We start from the raw sequence: 19,221 nt of genomic DNA, 5'->3' as shown, positions 1-19,221 counted from the left end.
TCCAGTCTGGATGCCTTTGATTTTTTTCTCTAATTTCTCTGTCTTGGACATTTCGTACTATGTTTAGCAAGACTGAAGAAAGTGGGCATCCTTGTCTCGTTCTAGCTTTCAGAGTAAAAGCTTACAACTTTTCCCTGTTTAGTATGCTGTTTCCTATGCACTTTTTGTTATATGTGGCATTTATTGGCTTCAGGTGCATTTGTCCTATACTTAATTTTTTCAGAGATTTATCATTAGGGAATGTGTCAAACTTTTGTTCTGCATCTATTTAAATGTTAAGAGTTGTGAAATCACAACTAACTCCACATAAATACAAAACATCCTCAGAGACTACTATGAACATCTCCACGCATGCAAAGTAAAAAATTTACAGAAAATAGATAAACTCCTGGATACACACAACCTCTCAAGATTGAAACAGAAAGAAGCAAAAACCTTGAACACAGCAAAAATTAATAAAATGTATAATGAAATTATAAATTTAGCAATAGAAATTATACATTATACTATAGAATAGTAATAGAAATCATACATTAGTAATAGAAATATATACACTGGTAATAGAAAACCCATGATCCATGAATAGCCCTAGATCAGATGAATTCACAACTAAATTCTACCACATATACAAAGATGAGCCAGTACTAATCCTCTGAATGTACTCCAAAAATCAAGGTGGGATTTCTTTCTAACTCTTTATATAAAACCAGTATCACCTTGATACCAAAATCTAGTGAAGACACAACAACGACAAAAACTATAGGCCAATATTTCGAGTGATCATTAAAACAAAAATTCTCCATAAAATACTGCAAGCTGATTTCATAATCAAATCAAAACGTTATTTTACCACAATCATGGCAGCTTTACTTCATGAATGCAAGGATGTTTCATCATATACAAGTCAATAAATGATTCATCAAGTAAAGATGATTAAAAGCAAACATGATTATCACAATAGATACAGAAAAAGCATTAAAAAATCCAATATTTATAAAAATATTCTCAACAAACTAGGTATTAAAGAAACACCTCAAAATAATAAAGCCATCTGTGACAAATCTTCAGCTGAAATCATGCTGAACAGGCAAAAGCTGGATGAACTCTCCATATGAATAAAAATAAGACAAGAATATCCACTCTAAACACTCATATTCAACATAGTTCTGGAAGTCCTACCTAGAGCAATTAAACAAGATAACTAAAAGATCTAAATAAGAAAAGAGAAAGTCAAATTATTCTCACAGATGATATAATTCTCTACCTGGGAAACTTTGGAGATGTCACAAAAAGACCTCTAAGCCTAAAAAGACCTCTAAAAAATGTCACAAAAAGACCTCTAAGCCTAAAAAGTGACTTAAGCAAAGTCTCAGGATACAAAATTAACACACAAAAATGAGTAGCATTTCTGTACATGAATAACATTCAAGCTGAGAACAAAATCAAAAACACAGTTCTGGTCTTCGGCAAAGCCTGAGTCCTGTCATCTCGCTCTCCTCCCTGGACAGCATGAGCTCCACCACTCGCTCAAACTTCTTCACCAATTACCAGTCCCTGGGCTCTATCCAGGTGCCTGGCCAGTCAGCAGCGCAGCCATCATCTATGCAGGCATGGGGGGGTCTGGTTCCAGGATCTCCGTGTCGTGCTTCACCAGCTTCCAAGGTGGCATGGGGTTCAGGGGCCTGGCTGCGGGGATAGCCAGGGGTCTGACAGGAATGGGAGGCTTCCAGAACAAGAAGACCATGCAAAGCCTGAACTACTGCCTGGCCTTCTACCTGGACAGAGTGAGGAGCCTGAGGACCAAGAACTGGAAGCACCTGGAGAAGGTGGGACTGCAGGTCAGAGACAAGCCATTACTTCAAGACCATCAAGGACATGAGGGCTCGGATCTTCACAAATACTGTGGACAATGCCCACATCATTCTGCAGATCTACAATGTCCGTCATGGGGAAAAGAGAGAGAGATCAGATTGTTACTGTGTCTATGTAGAAAAGCAAGATATAAGAAACTCCATTTTGATCTGTAGTAAGAAAAATTTTTTCTGCTTTGAGATGCTGTTAACCTGTAACTTTAGCCCCAACCCTGTGCTCACAGAAACATGTGCTGTAATGAATCAAAATTTAATGGATTTAGGGATGTGCAGGATGTGCCTTGTTAACAATATGTTTGCAGGTAGTATGCTTGGTAAAAGTCATCGCCATTCTCCATTCTCCATTAACCAGGGACACAATGCACTGCGGAAAGCCACAGTGACCTCTGCCCAAGAAAGCCTGGGTATTGTCCAAGGTTTCGCCCCACTGATACAGCCTGAGATATGGCCTCATGGGAAAGGAAAGACCTTACCATTCCCCAGCCCGACACCCATAAAGGGTCTGTGCTGAGAAGGGGTAGTGAAAAAGGGAGGTCTCTTTGCAGTTGAGATGAGAGGAAGGCTTCTGTCTCCTGCTCATCCCTGGGAATAGAATGTCTCAGTGTAAAGATGGCCATTCCTATTCGTTCTCTTCTGAGATAGGAGACAACTGCCCTGTGGCTGGAGGCAAGATATGCTGGCAGCAATACTGCTCTGTTGCTGTTTGCTACACTGAGATGTTTGGGTAAAGAGAAACATAAATCTAGCCTACGTGCACATCCAGACACAGTACCTTTCCTTGAACTTATTCATAATACAGATTCCTTTGCTCACATGTTTCTCTGCTGACCTTCTCCCCATCTGTTGCCCCATTACACTCTCCTCGCTAAGATGGTAAAAATAATGATCAATAAATACTGAGGGAACTCAGAGGCTGGCGCCAGTGTGGGTCCTCTGTATGCTGAGCACCGGTCCCCTGGGCCCACTGTTCTTTCTCTGTACTTTCTCTCTGTGTCTTATTTCTTTTCTCAGTCTCTCATCCCACCTGACAAGAAATACCCACACGTGTGGAGGGGCTGGCCCCCTTCAGTCCGTCTTGCTGCTGATGACTTTAGAGCCAAGTGTGAGACAGAGCTGGCCATGTGCCAGTGTGTGGAGAGCAACATCCATGGGCTTCGCAAAGTCATTGATGACACTAATGTCACTCGGCTGTGGTTGGAGACAGAGATCAAGGCTCTCAGGGAGGAGCTGCTCTTTATGAAGAAGAACCACAAAGAGGAAGTAAAAGGACTACAAGGAAGTTTGACAGCACTGGGTTGACCAGGGAGATAGTTGCCCCCAAAGCTCAGGACCTTGCCAAGATCATGGCAGACATCCAGGCCCAATACAACGAGCTGGCTCGGAAGAACCAAGAGGAGCTGGACAAGTACCAGTCTCAGCAGATTGAGGAGAGCACTATAGTGGTCGCCACGCAGTCCACCAAGGTTGTAGCTGCTGAGATGATGCTCACATAGCTTAGATGTATAGTCCAGCCCTTGAAGATTGACCTGGACTCAATGAGAAATCTGAAGGCCAGCTTGGAGAACAGCCTGAGGGAGGTGGAGGCATGTTAAGCCCTGCAGATGGAGCAGATCAACAGGATCCTGCTGCCCCGGAGTAAGAGCTGGCACAGACCCGGGCAGAGGGGCAGTGCCAGGCCCAGGAGTACAAGGCCCCGCTGAACATCAAAGTCAAGCAGGAGGCTGAGATCGCCACCTACCGCTGCCTGCTGGAAGATGGCGAGGACTTCAATCTTGGTGATGCCCTGGACAGCAGCAACTCCATGCAAACCATCAAAAAGACCACCACCCGCCGGAGAATGGATGGCAAAGTGCTGTCTGAGACCAACGACACCAAATTCTGAGACATTAAGCCAGCAGAAGCAGGGTACTCTTTGGAGAGCAGGAGGCCAATAAAAAGTTCAAAGGTCAAAAAAAAATAAAGGCCTTCTGCTGCATCCATGTTGCTGCAAAGAACATCTTTTTCTATGGTTTCTTAGTATTGCACAGTATATAAGTATTTCAGATACTACATGTTCTCACTTATAATTGGGTACTAAACATTGGGTGAACATGGAAACAATAAATCCTGGGAGTTCTTAAAAAAAATGCCAAGACAAGCATTGAAAAACTACTTATCAGGTATGAGGTACACTACTTGGACAATGGAATTATTAAGTGCCCAAACTTCGACATCATGCAGGATACTTACGTTACAAATCTGCCCATGTACCCCCATGAATCTAAAATAAAAATAATAAAATGCTTTGTGGTATAATGGCATGTTACATTTCTCCAGTTCTGGGTTAATAGTTGAAATTAGGAGTGAAAGACACAGAATTATGTCCGTTTTGGATATAGAGGTGAATGTTTTTATACCAGGTCGCCCCACATTTTATGAGCTAACGTCTCTGAAAGCCCTTGGTTTATAGCCCAAAAAGTGTCTTATCCCCAAGTATGCAGCTAAAATAAATGGCTACATCTTTATATTGTATTTATTAACTGTACACTAGATTATAATTTGTTACTCTACTCTTTTGGGGAAAGAGTGGTTTAATCACATTTCTCGTTTAGAATAAACCATTTTTGAAAATGTGAGGCTGTGAAAATCATGTTAAATTCCTGAATTAGGAAAATAATTTTTTTTTTTTTTTTTTTGTGGAGTCTGGCTCTGTCACCCAGGCTTGAGTGCAGTGGCGTGAACTCATCTCACTGCAATATCTGCCTCCCAGCTTCCAGCAATTCTCCTGCCTCAGCCCTCTGAGTAGCTGGGATTACAGGCACCTGCCACCATGCTCAGTTAATTTTTGTATTTTTAGTAGGGATGGGGTTTTGCCATGTTGGCCAGGATGGTCTTGAACTCCTGACCTCCTGATCTGTCCGCCTCGGCCTCCCAAAGTGCTGGAATTACAGGTGTGAGCCACTCCACCTGGCAAGAAAACATTTATTTTTAAGTATAAAAGTCTTATGGTCATAGACCAAAAATGACAAAGTACACAGTATGGGTTATTTATAACCACACTGCTGCAACCACTCTATCACAACCATTCTGGTGAAAATAATAATAATAATAATGGATTAGAAGGTATTTTTAGAATACCTTTCTGATTCTATTGCAGTGTTAAATTCTTGTCTTTATTATTTGTCATATAGAAGTCTGTACTTCAACAAAAGATGCCAAGAATTTCAAGTTAATATCCTCACACATATATTCTCACTAGAAGGGCACTGGTGTGTTTGCAATCAAGGTGTAGCATTTCTGGCTTTGCTTGTGCTACTTTGATTGTCTAAAATAGAAGGACAGGATGTAAAGTGGAGTCAGCCATGACATATTGAGCTTCTACAGCAACAACATCTGAATTCATGTGTTACGTCAACTGGAAGTAATGACAGTATTTTATTTTATTTTGTTTTATTTATTTAGAGACAGAGTTTCACTCTTGTTGCACAGGCTGGAGTGCAATGGCACGATCTTGGCTCACCACAACCTCCAATTCCCAGGTTCAAGTGATTCTCCTGCCTCAGCCTGCTGAGTAGATGAGATTACAGGCATGCACCACCACACCCGGCTAATTTTGTATTTTTAGTAGAGATGGGGTTTCTCCATGTTGGTCAGGCTGGTCTCAAACTCCCCACCTCAGGTTATCTGCCCACCTCAGCCTCCCAAAGTGTTGGGATTACAGGCATAAGCCACCGCATCTGGCCTGTTATTTTACTATATTTATTTTAAAAATTGTAATTCATTTATCCTGAATATATCACTGGGCCCACAACCTAGGTGATGTGACTCTCCTGCATTATCTCTGCCCATAAGTGGGATTATTAAATATACCTGGGCCCATATAGGTATACAGATGCTATAATGACTCATATACCTGGACACAGCCAAGAGGAGAGATTTTGACTCTCATAGGTTGGCTTACAACAATGAATAAGGTCCTGGGTCTCCTACTTGTACCAAAGTCAAAGAGAATGACGACATTCACACATATCATATAAATTCCTCAAGTGGCACCGGAAGTGTCAACAGGGCCAACCATGCTGAAGAGATTGTGACTCTCCTATGCACACCCAGCTGACTGTAAGGATTGTGACCCTTCCAGATGGACACAGACCACTGTGAAGGTTTCGAATGTCACACCAAGAGTGAGTCAAAGGTTGGAATTGTGACTCTCACACATGGATCTGGTCCACAGGTGGAATAATGACTCTTGGACCTCAGGTGGAATTGGGGCTCTCATGCAGGGATTCAGTCCAGCATTGAGACTGCTTTGCATTCTTGGACCCAACCCACAGGAGATATTGGCTCTCACACATAACCCGGGACATGTGCAGGATTGTAAATGTCATCCCTGGAGCTTTCTGCAGGTGTAATTGTGACAGATATTTTTGCCCAGAATCTGAATGATCTGACTCTCCTGCCTGGGCCAAGCCCACAAATGTGATTGAGACATATACTCAGGCCAAGCACCTAGGTTATGTGACTCTCCTGCCTGAGCCCTGCCCTCAAGGGAATTGTGACATATCATTGGACCCAGCACTTAGGTGATGTGGCTCTCCTCTCCTGCCTGGGCCCTGCCTACAGAGAAAATTGTGACATATTCCTCGACCCAGCACCCAGATAATGTGACTCTCCTGCCTGTGCACTGCTTACACAGGGTATTGTGACATATCGCTGAGCCCATCAACCATGTGATGTGAATCTCCTCTCTGCCTGAGCCCTGCCCTAAGGATTGTAAAATATTGCTGGGCTCAGCACCCAGGTAATGTAACCCTCTTGCTTTAGCACTGCCAAAAGGAGAAATTGTGACATCTATCTGGGCCAATCTTCTAGGTGATGTAAATCTCCTCTCCTGCCCCCTCCCTGCTCTGGGACTGTGACACATTACTGGACTCAGCACCTAGGTGATGTGACTCTCCTCTCCTGTCTAGGACCTGCCCAATTGGTGACTGTGACACATCACTGGGCCTAGCACCTAGGTAATGTGACTCCTCTTTTGCCTGGCCCCGACCACAGGTTGCATTGTGACATATCACTGGGCCCAGCACCCAGATGTTACTCTTCTTCTGCCTGGGTTTGTTCACAGATGGGATTGTGACATGTACCTGGGCCCAGCATCTAGGTGGTGTTAGTCTCCTCTCCTGTTTAATACCTGCCCTGGATACTGGGCAAGGCAATATGTCACAATGCCCCCTAAGATCAGGGCCCAGGCAAAAAGGTCACATCACCTGTGTGCTGTGCCTCGTGATGTGTCACAATGTCCCTTGGGGACAGAGTTCAGGAAGGACAGTCACATCACCTACATGCTGCATCCAGTGATATATCACTTTCCTGCTTAGGCTCTGCCCACAGAAGGCTTTGTGACAGATCTATGGGCCTATAATCTAGGTCATTTCACTTATTTTTGCAGACCTTATGCACAAAAGATTGGGACATATTTCGGGGCACAGTATACAGGTGAGATGACACTCCTGCCTGGGCCTGGCCCACAGAAGGAATTATATCACTGGTTCCATCACCTAGGTGAGGTAACTCACCTGTCCTGCCTGGGCCCTGCCTACAGGAGGATTTGTGACATAACACTGGGCCCAGCACCTAGGTGATGTGACTCTTTTGCCTTGTTCCTTCCCACAGGTGAGAGTGTGACATACCTGGGCTCAACTCACAGCTGTGAAAATAACTCTCATTCTTGTACCCAGGCAATAGGAGAGATTTTGACTCTCATAGATACATTTAGGGCAACTGGTAAGGTCCTGGGTCTCCTACTTTTATGAAGATAACACAGGATTATGACACACATATCATATAAAGCCCTTGAGTGGTACAGAGAGTGTCATAACAGAGCACAGGAGCAGGGCACGGTGGCTCATGCCTGTAATCCCAGCACTTTGGGAGGCTGAGGTGGGCAGATCACCTGAGGTCAGGAGTTTGAGACCAGCCTGGACAACATGGCGAAACCCCGTCTCTATTAAAAATACAAAAATTAGCCGGGTGTGGTGGCACATGGCTGTAATCCCAGCTACTCGGGAGGCTGAGGCAGGAGAATTGCTTGAACCTGGGAGGCGGAGGTTGCAGTGAGCCGAGATCGTGCCATTGCACTCCAGCCTGGGCGACAGAGCAAGACTCCGTCTCAAAAAACAAAAACAAAAACACGGCACTCAGATGAGATTATGACTCTCATATTCACACTCAGCTGCCAGAATTGTCACCCTCAAACATGGACACAGACCACTGGTGAGGTCCTGGATCTCACAGGAGTACACAGTTGGAATTGTGACTGTCATACGTAGGCTTGGCCACAGGTGTCATGCTGACTCATTTCTGGACACAGCACACAGGGACAATGATGACTTTCACACCTGAACCCAGCTAATAGGAGAGATGTTGACTCTTGTACCTAGGGCAATGAGTAAGATCCTGGCTCCATACCAGCACAAATTTCCAGAACAGATAGCAACTGTCTTGCACACTGTATAAAGCCCTTGGGTTATACAGAGAGTTTCAAAACATGGCCCAGCACACAGAAGTGATTGTGACTCTCATATGCACACCCAGCCAACAGTAAGGCTTGTTACCCTCTCTCATAAACCCACTCCGCTATTGAAGTTCTTAATCTCACACCTGGATTCAGTCAAAAGTTGAAATTGTGACTCTCCTACGTGAATCTTTTCCACAGGTTGGATAATGACTCCCAGACCAGGATTCAGAACACTGGTGAGGCTGTGACTCCTTTACTGAAACACAGTCCCCTGCAGGCAGGATTGGGGATCTTATGCACAAATCCAGTTAATCCTTGAGACTTTGACTCATGTACTTGGACCAAAGTCACTCTCATAACTGAAGCCAGGACATGTGTGGGATTGTTAAGCTCTTCTCTGGACCTTTCCACAGATGTGGTTATGACATATACCTTTGCCTAGCACCTGAGTGAGGTGCTTCTCCTGCCCGGGATTGTGAGATATACCTGGGCCCAAGCTCTCAGGTGATGTGACTCTCCTGCCTGGGCCCTGTCATAATGGAGGATTTTGCTATACTGCTGGACGTAGTGGCTAGGTGATGTGACTCTCCTTTCCTATCTGGGCTCTACTCACAGGGGAGATTGTGACACATCGCTGAGCCCAGCACCCAGGTGATATAACTCTGCTGCCTGGGCCCTGCCCACACAGGGCATTATGGTATATTGCTGGGCCCAACGGCCAGGTAATGTGACTCTTTTCTGGGCCTCGTCCTCAGGGTGCAGGGCGATATATCACTGGATCTAGCACACAGGTGATGTAAATCTCCTGCCTGGGTCTTGCCCACAGGAGATATTGTAACATATCGCTGGGCTCAGCACTCAGGTGATATGCCTCTCCTGCCCGGGCTCTGCCCACAGTGGGGATTGTGACATATTACAGGGGCCGACACCTATGTGATGTGTCTCCTTTTCTTCCTTGGTCCTACCCTCAAAGAAGATTGGAACTTATTGCTGGGCCAAGCACCCAGGTGATGGGACACTTCTTCCTGGGCCCTGCCCACAGAGGAAATTGTAACATATTTCTGGGCCCAGAACCAAGGTGGTATAATTATTTTGCCTCAGCTTTGCCCACAAAAAGGATTGTGACCTATTCCTGGCCCAGCATCCAGGTTATGTGACTCTCTTGCCCCGTCTCTGCCCACATGTGGGATTGTGACATATCAGTGGGCCCAGAACCAAGGTGATGTGAGTTTCCTGTCTGTGCCCTGCCCACAGGGGAGATTGTGACGCCTTGGTGGACTCGGCATCCAAGTGATGTGAGTGTCTTGCTTGGATTTTACCCAAAGAGAGTATTGTGACACACCTGTGGATGCGATGTTTCTGCTTGAACCCTGCCCACATTTGAAATTGGGGCTTACACCTGTTTCCATCGCCTAGGTGATGTAGCTCTCCTTCCTGGTCCCTGTCCAAAGGGAGGACTATAACATACACCTGCTTCCAGCACCTAGGTAAGTGACTCTCCTGCCTGGGCCCTGCCTCCAGGTAATTGTGACGTATACCCGAACCCATCTTCTGAGTTGTGTTGCTCTTCCTCCTGGGTCCCGCCCGGAGTGTAGATTGTGGCATGTACCTAGGTCCAGCACCTAGGTGATGTTACACTTTGCCTGGACCTAAAACACAAAAAAGATTTTGACAGATTTCTTAGCTCAGCACCTAAGATATGTGACTCCGCTGCCTAGGCTAAAGCCACAAGTGGGATTACATAAAACTGGGCCAAGTACTGAGGTGATGTGAGCCTTTTTTAGGTCAAGTTCTCAGGGGGACTGACGTATACCTGGGCTCAGGAATTAAGGTGATGTGGCTGTCCTGCATGGGCCCAATCTACAGGGGAGATTGTGACATACACCTGGGCCCAGCCCATAGGTCATGCGACTCTTTCACCTAGGTCAAGGCCACAAATGGGATAGTGACATATAGTTGAACCAAGCACCTATGTGTTCTGACTCTCATGCCTGGCCAAAGTCACAAGGGGCATTGTGACATATACCTGGGCCCAGCACTTAGATGATGTGACTCTTAGCCTGAGCCCACCCCACAAGGAGTATTGTGACACATATCTGGGCTCAGCACCTATGTGAGGTGTATATCTAACCTGAGCCAAGCCAACAGAAGAGATTGTGACAATATACCAGGACTAAGCACCTAGACAATGTGTCTCTCTTATCTGGGACCTGCCCATAGCGGGGACTGTGACATACACATGGTCTCAGTACCTAGGCGATGTAACTCTTCTGCCTGGGCCAAGGCCATAGGTGGGATTGTGGTGTAGAGCCAATTCCAGAACCTAGGTGATGTGAATCTCCAAAATGAGCCCAAGCAACAGGAGGGACTGTGACATATACCTGGGCCCAGTACCTAGGTGATGTGGCTCTCTTGCCTGGGACCTGCCAAACGGGGGATTTTAATATACCTGGGCCCCGCACCTAGGTAATGTGACTCTTCTGCTGGGCCTCGACCATAAGAGAGATTGTGACATATACATGGGCCCAGCCTTCAGGTGATGTAGCTCTTCTGCCGGAGCCAAGTTCACAGGGGGAATTGTAAGATTTAGCTGGACCCAGCTCACAGGCAATGATGACTCTCATACCTGGACCCAGTGAAGAGGAGACATTCTGACTCTCATAGCTAGCCTTAAGGAAAGAGGTCTGTGACTCTCAAGCATATCACATAAAACTCTCAGGTGGTAGAGTGTTATAACAGTGCCCATCACACAGATGAGATTGTGGCTGTCATGCACACCCAGTTGAAAGTTAGGATTGTTACTCTTACACATGGACACAGCTCACTAGTGAGGTCCCCAATTTTATAGCCAAACATACTTGACAGTTGGAATTGTGACTCTTCTATGTGAATCTTGACACAGGTGGGATGGTCATTCATTTTTGGACCAAGCTCACAGGCATGAAGATGAGTCTCATACCTGGACCCAGCCAATAAGAAACATTTTTGGCCAGGCGCGGTGGCTCATGCCTGTAATCCCAACACTTTGGGAGGATGAGGTGGATGGATCACAAGGTCATGAGTTTGAGACAAGCCTGGCCAATATGATGAAACCCTATCGCTACTAAAAATACAAAAATTAGCTGGGCATGGTGGCACACACCTGTAATCCCTGTTATTTGGGAGACTGAGGCAGAAGAATCGCTTGAACCCAGGAGGCGGAGGTTGCAGTGAGCTGAGATTGCACCATTGCACTCCAGCCTGGGTGACAAAGTGAGACTCTGTCTTGAAAAAGAAAAAAAGAGAAAAAAAAAGAAACATTTTGACTCTCCTGTTGGGCTCAAGGCCACAGGTGAGATCATGTGTCTATACCAGCACGCAGGTCTCAGGGAAGATTGCAGCTCTCACGCATGCTGTATAAAGTGCTTGGTACATAGAGTGTCATAAAAGAACCCAGCACACAGGAAAAATTGTGATTCTTGTATGCATACTCAACCAAATGTTAGAATTATCCGCCTCACACATGGACACAACCCACTGTTGAGGTTCTGAATCTCACACCCAGAGAAGTTGACAGTTGGAATTGTGACACTCATACATGGATGGAGTCCACAGGTGTGATGGTTAATACTGAATGTCAACTTGATTGGATTGAAGGATGCAAAGTATTGATCCTGGGACTTAAGGAGAAAATAACAAATTATCCCATAACATTTACTAATTATCTGAAGATAGATCCTCAAAAAAGGTATTACTGGATTAAAGGATGTCTGTGTAAACTGTTCACAGTTACAGCCAGATGACTTTCCAAAAGGGCTGTAGCAGGTCCATCAGCACCAGCACTCTCTGATGCACCTGCTGCTCTGTATTGAAGCTCTCCTGCATATTACATTCTTTTAATTTTCGTTGTCAGTTTGTGTCTATATGGCAAATAAAATCATATTGTTCCTTTCACTTTCAGTGTTTAAACTGACACGTTTGAGTCACCTTTCAGTTGTTTAAGACCTATTAAGATTTTCTCTTTTTTGAGTCATCTGCTCAGATCTTTGGCCCTGTGATGGGCATTCTCCCACCCTGGAGTTTTCCAGCATTTGCCCCTTTGCCAGTTCTGGGATTGTTGTAGTTCTTTCTCCAGACTCCTTTTAATATTAAAGAAAAAAAAGCAATTGGCCGGGCGCGGTGGCTCACGCCTATAATCCCAGCACTTTGGGAGGCCAAGGTGGGTGGATCACGAGGTCAAGAGATCGAGACCATCCTGGCCAACATTGTGAAACCCCGTCTCTACTAAAAACACAAAACATAGCTGGGCATGGTGGCACTCGCCTGTAATCCCAGCTATCCGGGAGCTTGAGGCAGGAGAATCACTTGAAGCCGGGAGGCAGAGACTGCAGTGAGCCAAGATCACGCCACTGCACTCCAGCCTGGCGACACGGTGAGACTCCGTCTCAAATAAAAAAAAAAAAAAAGGATTTGCATGGGGAGAATCCAATGGAGGACCAATGAAATCTCAGAGAAATGAGCTTGACATAAAGCAAAGAAAATAGATTTGCTTTTAGAATTTTTGACATTTTTGCCTTTTTAGTAAATTATCAACACTTTGGAAATTATGGTTTATTTCAATATTTTTCTTTTCTTCACAAAATAGGTATACACCCAAACTCACACAAACACAATTACTTGCTCCATAACTCCTTTACTTCTAAGATTTATCCTTAGAGGAATATATTTGTATATTTTATCCTTGTAAAACAAGACTACCAGTCTGCATATATTTTGCAAGTCAGAGAGGTGACATATGCAAAAAAAAAGCGGAATAAAATTTTGTAAATATTCATTCAATATTCAGAAATACATGGCTTTAAATTGTACTTTTATATTATCTTTATTATTACCATTATAGTGGCCCTGTATTACAAAAAGAATAAAAATATTACCAACAGAAGCAATATTCTTTAAATTGTTTGATGTTTCAAGTTATTGGGAAAAGGGATCCCTAAATATGTTATTCAACTATGTTAACCAATAGTGTATTGTTACCATCTGTTACCTACAAGCTTCAGTTAGGTTGGATAGGTTAACACTGGTAAGCAAAATAATACTTTGTTCAATGCACAATAGTAGAAACAAATTAAAAACAATTATACTTAATTAAAACAAATTAAGTTCACACAGAATCTAATTTTTTTTAAATCCACTGTGTATATATATATATATATATATTTTTTTTTTTTTTTTTTTTTTTTGGTGTAGTGTCTGTCTGTTGCCCAGGCTAGAGTGCAGTGGCGCAATCTCGGCTCACTGCAAGCTCCGCCTCCCGGGTTCACGCCATTCTCCTGCCTCAGCCTCTCCGAGTAGCTGGGACTACAGGTGCCCGCCCCCACGCCAGGCTAATTTTTTTGTATTTTTAGTAGAGACGGGGTTTCACCGTGGTCTCGATCTCCTGACCCTGTGATCCGCCCGCCTCAGCCTCCCAAAGTGCTGGGATTACAAGCGTGAGCCACCGCGCCCGGCTAAATCCACCGTATCTTATTGCTTTAATAAGCAATTGGAAAAACAACACGCATTTAAGATCTAAAATGTTTCTCCCTTACTATAATGCATGGAATCTTACTCTAAAAACTACCCCATGTATCACAATGCTGTTGTTAATCAACCACAAAGCACTTCTGCACTTAGAATCTCTTGATATATCTTACATTTCAGTGTCTATGAAAAACTATGTGAATGATGTTTGTCTAATAGAGATGTGGCTGTTATAGCTCTGATGAAGCAAAAACTAGCCATGTGCTTTTATATACACACTAGGAATGAAGGTATAACAAGTGATTTAAGAGTTGAATTGCAGCTGGGCATGGTGGCTCACGCTTGTAATCCCAGTACTTTGGGAGGCTGAGGCAGGTGGATCACGAGGTCAGGAGTTCAAGACCAGCCTGGCCAAGATGGTGAAACCCCATCTCTACTAAAAACTACAAAAATTAGCCAGGCACAGTGTCAGCTGCCTTTAATCCCAGCTACTTGAGAAGCTGAGGCAGGAGAATCGGTTGAACCTGGGCTGCAGAGGTTGCAGTGAGCCAAGATCGCGCCAGTGCACTCCAGCCTCGGTGACAGAGTGAGGCTCCGTCTCAAAAAGATAAAAAAGAGTTGAATTGCATCAATGTTTGCTTTTCAAGAATTTTAATTTTTAATGCAAAAAGTACACTTTGAATGTAATTATAACTCTCCAGAAGAAAAATCAATCTCCTCCTCCTTTTAAATGTACATACAAATAAATTAACTTTTTGGTAATTCTTTATAGAAACAAAGTCTTGCTATGTTACCCAGGCTGGTCTCAATCTCCTGGGGTGAAGTGTTTTTTTTTTCACCCTAGCCTCCCAAAGTGCTGGGATTACAGACATGAGCCATGAACCTGGCACTCAGCGATTTTCTAAGCTTCCCAATGACATAGTATATTGTAAAAATGTACACGGTAGCCTAGGTGTGGTGGCTCATGCCTGTAATCCCAGCATTTTGGGAGCCCAAGGCAGGCAGATCACAAGGTCAAGAGATTGAGACCATCCTGGCCAACATGGTGAAACTCCATCTCTACTAAAAATACAAAAATAAGCTGGGTGTGGTGGCGCGTGCCTGTAATCCCAGCTACTCAGGAGGCTGAGGCCGGAGAATCACTCGAACCTGGGAGGTTGCAGTGAGCCGAGATCATGCCACTGCACTCCAGCCTGGCAGCAGAGCGAGACTCTGTTTAAAATATATATAATGTACACACACATATATAATATATATGTATATGTATAACATAGTATATATAGTGTATATATGCAATAAATACATTAAGCTATATTACCATAAGAAATTTGGTCATGTAGTGTTTAAATTACCTATCTCAATTTATATTAAAAAACTGAAAATCGGGGCCGGGTGCGGTGGCTCACGCCTGTAATCCCAGCACTTAGGGAGGCCGAGGTGGATTGATCACCTAAGGTCAGGAGTTCAAGAACAGCCTGACCAACATGGTGAAATCTCATCTCTACTAAGAATACAAAATTAGCTCGGCGTGGTGGCAGGCACCTATAATCCCAGCTACTCTGGAGGCTGAGGCAGGAGAATCGCTTGAACCCAGGAGGCAGGGGTTGTAGTGAGCCAGGATCGTGCCATTGCACTCCAGCCTGGGCGACAACAGTGAAACTCCATCTCGAAAAAAAAAACAAACCTGAAAATTTAAAAAAAATAGATTTTCTTACACTTAGAGAGATACTTAGTGTTCTGATAAAGTTACTGAGTATAAATATCTCTAGAAACACATTTGAAACCGTCACAGAATAGAAAGTCATAAAGTAGAAAACACACATCTTCATCTGGTGTTCTTGCGATTTTGAAACCAAATTCCAATATCACTACTGCTTTCACACATTTCAGCAACGATGTAGAAAGGATTTAAAATAGTTTCATACAGAGTTTCTCAAAAAGACAAATAGTCTCATGTCCCCAATAGCAATGGAAGACCTGTCAGATTATTCAACCTCTTATAAACCATAAGATGGACTTTAGCTCTAAGTATAAACTTGAAGGAAGATTAAATTAAAGTAGAATTCTTGGGGGATTTAAGACCATGGGACAGAAGCTGTCCCACTGTTTGGGTATGAGAAAAAAAAATCAGGCATTTTAGAAACTATTTCCATCGGAGCAGAGCTTCCTAAACCACATTTTATGGTCTGGCTTTCTCCTTCACCTTTGGACCTCACCTGTGTCATCATCTTCTTTCACTCCCACCTACCTGGGAGCTGGCTATGGTCTCTTGTCTTTTTAAATTCCAAGATCCTTTCCTTTGCTTCAGAGAGTTGATCAGGCCCAGATTAGACACAGCAAGACCTGTTTTATTAGAAAAAGGTAACATGAGTTTTCCTGGATTCTCCAATTACCAGACTAGTACTTAGTACTGTGCTTACTAAAGAAAGAGAATATTACAGATAATATAAAGTTAATATCAAAATACCTTTTCTTCGACAGAATCTTTAGAGTATTTAGAAAGTATTTTAAATTTGTGGGTCCTTAGCTCCACTACCCAGTAGTACTACTGGGTAGTACAGTACAAAAGCTGGTGGTAAAAATTGGATTTTGAATTATGAGCAACATTTTATGCTATTAAATTTCTATAATTACCACTAGAGTGAAGAATGTCAATCATTCAAGCAAAAAAATGTTAATGTCAAAATAAAACATATTGGGCCAGGTGCAGCAGCTCATGCCTGTAATCCCAGCACTTTGGGAGGCCGAGGTGGGTAGATCATGAGGTCAAGAGTTCAAGACCAGCCTGGCCAACATGGTGAAACCTCATCTCTACTGAGAATACAAAAATTAGCCGGGCATGGTGGTGCATGCCTGTAATCCCAGCTACTTGGGAGACTGAGGCAGGAGAAGCGCTTGAACCCAGGAGGCAGAGGTTGCAGCGAGCCGAGATTGTGCCACTGCACAATTTTTTTTTTTTGAGACAGAGTTTTGCTCTTATTGCCCAGATTGGAGTGCAGTGCCACGATTTTGGCTCACTGCAACCTCTCCCTCCTGGATTCAAGCGATTCTCCTGCCTCAGCTTCCTGAGTAGCTGGGATTACAGGCATGCACCACCACACCCCGCTAATTTTGTATTTTTATAGAGATGGGGTTTCACCATGTTGGCCAGGCTGGTCTCGAACTCCTGACATCAGGTGAACCACCTGCCACGGCTTCCCAAAGTACTGGGATTACAGGCGTGCGCCACCGCACCCGGCCAAAAAAATTCTTTTTTTATATTAACAAATTCCCCAAATTTTCTAGAGAGCAGTGACCTAAAACTATTCATTGAAAGCAAAATTATGTTTAGGAATGTGGAGCATATTTTTATGTTTGTTGGCCTCTTGTAAGTTTTCTTTTGAGAAGTATCGGTTTATGTCTTTTGCTCATCTTTGTGGGGTTATTTATTCTTCTTTAATTTTTTTATAGGTTCTGGAAATTAGACTTTCGTCAAATGCATAGTTTGCAAACATTTACTCTCATTCTGTAGGGTGTCTGTTTGCTCTGTTGATAGTTTCTTTTGCTGTGCAGAAGCTCCTTAGAATAGTTAGGAAGTTGGGAAATTGTCAATTTTTGCTTTTCTTGCTTACTTTTGGAGACTTAGTCAAAAATTCTTTGCCAAGGCCAATGTCAAAAAAGATATTTAGTAGGTTTTTTTGTAGGATTTTTATAGTTTGATGTCTTCAACTTAAATCCTTAATTCATCTTGTGTTAATTTTTGTATATGGCAAACGGTAGGGGTTCAGTATTATCTAGTATTTTTTTCCGCATATGGTTAGCTGGTTATCCCAGTACCATTTATTAAATAGTCTTATTTCCATTGCTTATTTTTGTCAATGTTGTCAAAAATTATATGGCTGTAGGTGTACAGCTTTATTTCTGAGTTTTGTATTCTGTTCCACTGGTCTCTGTCTGCTTTTATACCAGTAACATGCTTCTTTGGTTCCTGTAGCCATATAGGATAGTTTAAATTTGGGTAGAGTGCTGTCTCTGGCTTTGCTCTTTTTGCTTAAGATTGTTTTGGGTATTTACACTCTTTATTGTTTTATATAAATTTTAGAATATATATTTTTTCTAATTCTCTGAAAAATTTTATTGGTAGTTTGATAGAGATAGCATTGAATCTGTAGATTAATTTGGCCAATGGGGTCATTTTAATATTGATTCTTTTAATCCATGAGAATACAATGTACTTCCATTTGTTTATGTCATCTATGATTTCTCTTAGCAGTATTTTGTAGTTCTCTTTGTGATAATCGTTCACCTCCTGGGTTATATGCATTCTTTTTTTTTTTTTTTTCTTTTTTTTTTCCATAATTTTTTTTTTATTATACTTTAGGGTTTTAGGGTACATGTGCACAATGTGCAGGTTTGTTACATATGTATCCATGTGCCATGTTGATTTCCTGCACCCATTAACTCGTCATTTAGCATTAGGTGTATCTCCTAATGCTGTCCCTCCCCCCTCCTCCAACCCCACAACAGTCCCCGGAGTGTGATGTTCCCCTTCCTGTGTCCATGAGTTCTCATTGTTCAATTCCCACCTATGAGTGAGAACATGCGGTGTTTGGGTTTTTGTCCTTGCGATAGTTTACTGAGAATGATGTTTTCCAGTTTCATCCATGTCCCTACAAAGGACACGAACTCATCATTTTTTATGGCTGCATAGTATTCCATGGTGTATATGTGCCACATTTTCTTAATCCAGTCTACCTTTGTTGGACATTTGGGTTGGTTCCAACCCTTTGCTATTGTGAATAGTGCCGCAATAAACATACGTGTGCATGTGTCTTTATAGCAGCATGATTTATAGTCCTTTGGGTATATACCCAGTAATGGGATGGCTGGGTCAAATGGTATTTCTAGTTCGAGATCCCTGAGGAATCGCCACACTGACTTCCACAATGGTTGAACTAGTTTACAGTCCCACCAACAGTGTAAAAGTGTTCCTATTTCTCCACATCCTCTCCAGCACCTGTTGTTTCCTGATTTTTTAATGATGGCCATTCTAACTGGTGTAAGATGGTATCTCACTGTGGTTTTGATTTGCATTTCTCTGATGGCCAGTGATGATGAGCATTTCTTCATGTGTTTTTTGGCTGCATAAATGTCTTCTTTTGAGAAGTGTCTGTTCATGTCCTCTGCCCACTTTTTGATGGGGTTGTTTGTTTTTTTCTTGTAAATTTGTTTGAGTTCATTGTAGATTCTGGATATTAGCCCTTTGTCAGATGAGTAGGTTGCAAAAATTTTCTCCCATTCTGTAGGTTGCCTGTTCACTCTGATGATAGTTTCTTTTGCTGTGCAGAAGCTCTTTATTTTAATGAGATCCCA

The 19,221-nt window shown here is 43.1% G+C and overlaps 2 pseudogenes; both read left to right on the top strand.

The window, feature by feature from the left end:
* The first annotated feature begins 485 nt into the window (after positions 1–485).
* Positions 486–2,401, top strand: LOC131380704 (keratin, type I cytoskeletal 18-like; annotated as a pseudogene).
* A 589-nt stretch (positions 2,402–2,990) lies between these two features.
* LOC131380705 (keratin, type I cytoskeletal 18-like) lies at positions 2,991–3,753 on the top strand (annotated as a pseudogene).
* Positions 3,754–19,221: the final 15,468 nt, after the last annotated feature.

This window comes from Hylobates moloch, unplaced genomic scaffold (assembly GCF_009828535.3).
Source record: "Hylobates moloch isolate HMO894 unplaced genomic scaffold, HMol_V3 SCAFFOLD_12, whole genome shotgun sequence".
In the NCBI taxonomy this organism is placed as follows: Eukaryota; Metazoa; Chordata; class Mammalia; order Primates; family Hylobatidae; genus Hylobates; species Hylobates moloch.
Note: the sequence above shows the minus strand (reverse complement) of the source record. Positions and strands in the feature narration are given on the sequence as shown.